Genomic DNA, 5,731 nt, shown 5'->3' with positions numbered 1-5,731 from the left:
GTTTCAACATATTTTGTTAAATTTATCCTTATATATGTATATATTGGTTCCATTATTATTTTTATTATTAACTTTTATACATATTTATAAATTTAAATTAATATTAGTATATTTATCCTTGGAGATTATATTTGTCTCTAGGCCTCCTAGTAATACATGAACATTTCCACTTTTGAAATTAATAAGTTTATGTTAAATTAATTAGATTTATGTTAGTAGAGGATCCATCATCATACTAATCCTCTCAAACTACTGAAAGTAGTATTTATAAATTTATAAACTTGTAAAAAGTTTTGTATTTATAAATCTCATTCTAAACCAAAATTTTTCTAAACTCTAAAACATAGTTGTTTCTTTTTGTTACAAAAAAAGACATGGACATGTTGATATTCTTGATGCCTTTGAATATTTACTTAACTCTTAAAAGTAAAAGTAAATAAGATCTACATTATTATTTACATTCTTTGAAACATTAGAGTCATTATACTATTCAAACATTTATCTTGGTGTTACTTATATGTTTTACTTTGAATATGGTGGTATAAATTGATTGACATCCAAATGTTAAATCAGCCTTGCTTCCATTAAAAGAGAGAGAGAGAAGAAAGAAAGAAAGAAAGAAAGAAAGAAAGAAAGAAAGAAAGGAAGGAAGGAAGGAAGGAAAGAAAGAAGGAAAGAAAGAAAGAAAGATCGAACAAGCCAAGAAATTAAAAACTGGTCTTTTGAAAGGCTAAATAAATTACTAAGGTTCTAGTTGAGCTAACAAAGAAAAAAGATACAAATTACCTCCATTAAGAATGAAAGAAGGGATATAACTGATCCCCAAACATGAGTAGGCTAAAAGGGGGATACTGCGAGCAACTTGATAACCATAAACTTGTTAGCTTTGCTCAAATGGACAAATTTCTTCAAAGACATAAACTACCCAAACAACTCACTAAAGAATATATACATAACTTGAATAGCCCTTGTGAGAAGTTGAATTGGTAGTTAAAAAAGGAGAAGAAACACATGTATAAGATGATTTCACTTGTGTACTCTACCAAATATTGAAGGAGGAAATTATACATGATTTCTTCCAAAAGAAAAAGGAAAAGAAAGAAAAATAAAACACTTTCCAACTAGTTTTCTGAAGTTAGTATTGCCTAAAAATCAAAACCAGACAAATGTACAGCGAATAAATTAATTAATTAAAATTTATAAAAGAAAGAAAATCACAGACTCATATCTCATATGAACAAAGACACAAAAATCTTCAAAAAAATATGAGCAAATTGAAACCAGTGTTATAAAAATGAAATTATCAGGGCCATGAGGCTGGTTCAACATTCAAAAAGTTATCAGTGTAGTTCACCTTATAAAATTAATGGTTTTTAAAGTCATATGATATTAATAGATACAGATAAACACTCAGGATAAAAACCTCTCATGGCACTAAGAATATAAGGGAACATCTTTAACTTAATAAATACTGTCCATGGAAAACATTTTGTTGCAGGATTTTATTACCTCAATACTCGGGATTTGTTGTCTCACTACTTTGAAGAATGAACAGAGTACTTCAAAAGGATCATGTCATTAAGTAGAAAAAGCAGCATTATAAAACTGCTAGAAGAAAACAGAGGAGAAAATCTATGTGACCTCTGGCAATTGTATTTTTAGTTACACCAAAATTTGGCAATGTGTTTTTAGATACACCAAAAGCAGAACTTGTGGAAAAAAATGATTAATTGGGCTGTATTAACAATAATAACTGCTTTGTGAAAAATACAGTTGAGTCAAAAAAGAAGCCATAGACTTAGAAAATTTATTTGCATAACACCTGATAAAGGATTGTATCTGAAATATACTATTTAAAACTCAGCATTTAGAAAACAAACAACTCAATTAAAAAGTGGGCAAAATATCTGAACAAATGCCACATCAAAAAAAAAATAGATATCCAGATGGCAAATAACTATAAAATGATACTATCATTTGTCATTAAAGAATCAGAATTTAAAATGACAATGAGATACCAGTATCATTTGAGTGACTAAAATCCATAAAAACTGGCAATACCAGGGGCGCCTGGGTGGCTTAGTCGGTTAAGCGTCCGACTTTCGCTTAGGTCATGATCTCACGGTTCGTGGGTTCGCGCCCCGCGTCGGGCTTTGTGCTGACTGCCAGCTCAGAGCCTGGAGCCTCTTTCGGTCTGTGACTCCCTCTCTCTCTGACCCTCCCCTGCTCACGCTGTCTCTCTCTCTCCTAGAAATAAATAAAACATAAAAAATAATTTTTTAAAAATAAAAAAATAAATAAAATAAATAATAAAAAATAAAAAAAAATAAAAAAAAAATAAAACCTGGCAATACCAGTTTATATATATATAAATATATATATATATATCTCATAATATACACATATATACACACACAGAGACAGAGAGAAAGAGGGAGGGAGGGAGAGAGAGAGACTAGAGTTAAAAAAATGAAGCAAAATAACAGAGCCAGCCTACTCTGTTGCAGCAGGAATTTACATAAAAGCAAGAGCAGGAGGTTACAATTGTCCCTCTGGTAGTAATGGATTAGAGTTGGGGACATCAGTGAGGGACAGGTACATGGGAACTCTATTACCTTCTCAATTATTTTGAAAATCTAAAACTTTTCTAAAATATAAATCTGTAAAAAATATTCAATGACCTTAAAACTCCTTCATAATGCTGACACAATTCTATCTCTTTATGAGCATCTTCTTTCACAGTCTGCCCCAGCCATAATAGCTGCCACACTGGTCTTTGAGGACACTATACCAGACTCCACCTTAGGTAACACCTGCTGTGACTTATACTTGGAACATTCTTTCTACAGATATCTGCTTATATCATTAGTGCTTCAGGTCTCACTCAAAAATATTCTCATATGAGAGAACTTATTTGACTATCATATAAGATAAGATACAAAATAGATACCATACAAAATAAGATACTCTCTCTAGCCCATCTTCAGAAACCCCTATCATGCTTTCTCAGTTTTATTACCATTCACAGAATTTTTTATTATTTGGGATGTTATGTATTTACATGTTTAATTGTTTAAGATTTGATTCCTTCCACTGTCATATAGGCAGCATGTGGGGAAGAATTTGTTCTATTCGATTTTGTATGTGAAGAAGTTAAGAGTAGTCAATGTTTGTCGTTCAGTAATGAATGACAATAGACTGATGAATGTATGTAGAATCTCTACATTTACTCAGTATATCTAATATATATGTAGAAAGACTATCTTATAGCAAAACTTTTAATATTAACTTTCTCGTTGCTCGTCCTTAATTTCTGTGAATTTTCCAGACTTTAAGTTTACATTTTATATCTGTACAACACTTTATAATACTTCCATTATGACAGCTGCACTAGGCATAATGCTGTTTGCAGCACAGTGTGAATCACAATCTGGAATATATAATGTTTAAACCTCTGACTGAACTGGAATATATAATTTAGCAATGTAGTAAAAAATGTGCATGAACTTGGCATTAAAAGTGACAATAAAATATTATTACCAAGCAGACTTTTGGAATACTTCTTGGAGACTTCTTGAGTGTATACTAGAAAGGAAATGCTTTACTAACACTTAGTTCATGAACTTTACTACAAAAAATTGACAATTGGATTACATGGTTATGTCACAATTTGGATGTAATATCAAAAACCTGGAAAGTGTGAGATATGAGAGTTAAAATACTAAATATGCTTCCTACTGAGTATTCAAATCAAATGTGTTTTAAACATGAAATGAACCCATAAAATTCCATTTTAATTTTCTTCCAACCATATAAGCTGGAGAAATGCTGTGCTGTAGTTTGAATATCCTGAAATTAGTCACTGCAGAGGCTACGATGTAAAACTAGTGATCTGGAAACACCCATTATTGAGAGACATCTTTAAACAATGAAAAGTAAGATACATTTGACATTTCAAGTATTATCGCCAACATTGACTCCTTGCAACTAATGTATTCACAATACAAAGAAATAGAAAAACCTCTCACTATGTTGAACTGCCGTTAATATATTCTTCAAACAAATCACAGCCACCTGATATTTCTAGACTCACCTACTAGTCATTAATATATTTTAATGCTTTAAGATAGCAGCAAAAGTTCTAGCCTTTGGGATTCAAATATTCTAGGTGCTCTTAATTATTCAAAGTATTGAAAATATTTTATTAACCCTAGTTGGATAAACAATAAATTCGTCATTGGATAAATATTACTATCATTCAAAAGATGTTGATGGAATATATACTATATTTGTTTTAAGGAAATATTATTATTAGTCAAGAAATATTCATTGAGGGGAGCCTGGCTGGCTCAGTCGGTAGAGCATGTGACTCTTGATCTCAGAATCATGGGTTCAAGTCCCACACTGGGCATAGAGCTTACTTAAAAAAATATTCATTTAACATGTAATCTATTCAGTGAAATATCAGAGCCAAAACTTTGAGAGCTAATCGAAAAAATAAATGTTATAAATGTTTATAATACAAAGAAGAGTATTTTGTGCTGTGTCATTATCTTAGTATGTTTACAAGAGATAACATAAGTGTGATTGTGTGCAATATAGTTAATAAACATGGATTTTTGACAGCCATTCCAAAATCCAGACTAAGAGGCACCACCAAATAGAGAAGGAATTATAAGTATATAAGTTGTAGTAAATATCTTTAGGAACTGGTATGGACTGAGAAAGCTTGGAGAAGTGACAATGGAGTAAAAGACCGAAGAGGAGAATCAAAACCAAAAACTGATTGGAATGGGTTAGCAAAGAGTTTTGGTTATATTCTCTTTATTCTATTTTAGCCTGTGTATATCAGTACCTAATGAATTAATTACTGTTGTGGTAATTTGAAAATATATCCATAATTCTTGTGATTCTCCTAACATCAAACAGCAATTTCTATTTTCTTTCATCAGAAGTATGACTGAACTCAGTGACTGACTTCATACAAACAGAGTACTATGGAAGTCATGATGTGTGAGTTCAGAAACTGGGGCTTCTCCTATCTGGGACTGCTTATGCTGGGGAAGGTTGTTCTCATGTTATAAGGATAGTCATGTAGTCTATGGATAGGTTCAATCAGTAAGTAACTAAGGCACCTGCTAATAGCCAGTGAGGATCTGAGGCTTTTTGCCAACAGCCATGTGAGTGAGCCATTTGGAAGCAGATCATTCAGTCCTACTAATACCTTGTAAACAATCAAGATACCCTGAGTCAGAGCCACATTCTCAAATACTCCTAAATTTCTGAGCCACAGCGATCCTGAGAAGCTAATTTTTTTAAGCCACTAAGTTTTCTGATAATTTGCTACACAGCAATAGATAACTATTTTCCTTTACTTTATTGAATTAGGAATTCTCCATCTCCATGATATCTATATGACTAAACCCTATCATTATCATGCACAGAGATTTTTCCAATGTATCAGTCATCAAAAACCTTTTGAAGTTGAATATACTAAATATTTGCATTTAATTTTTTTTTAGTTTTTAGTATTTATATTTTTTTAATTTTAATGTTTTATTTAATTTTGAGAGAGAGAGAGAGAGGGAAAGAGAGGGAGAGAGAGAGAGAACAAGAAAGGGAAGGGCAGAGAGAGAGAGGGAGACACAGAATTCACAAAGTAAGTTCCAGGCTCTGAGCTATCAGCGCAGAGCCCAACACAGGGCTCAAACTCTTGAACCATAAGATCATG

The 5,731-nt window shown here is 31.9% G+C and overlaps 1 non-coding gene across 1 annotated transcript; it reads left to right on the top strand.

The window, feature by feature from the left end:
- Positions 1 to 4,338: 4,338 nt before the first annotated feature.
- TRNAK-CUU lies at positions 4,339 to 4,411 on the top strand. Its single transcript has one exon. It is a non-coding gene; the product is annotated as a tRNA-Lys (tRNA).
- The last annotated feature ends 1,320 nt before the right edge of the window (positions 4,412 to 5,731 follow it).

This window comes from Hyaena hyaena, unplaced genomic scaffold, assembly GCF_003009895.1.
Source record: "Hyaena hyaena isolate Hyena2069 unplaced genomic scaffold, ASM300989v1 scaffold_1369, whole genome shotgun sequence".
Classification (NCBI taxonomy): Eukaryota; Metazoa; Chordata; class Mammalia; order Carnivora; family Hyaenidae; genus Hyaena; species Hyaena hyaena.
The sequence above is the reverse complement of the archived record's forward strand: the minus strand, read 5'-3'. Positions and strand labels throughout refer to the sequence as shown.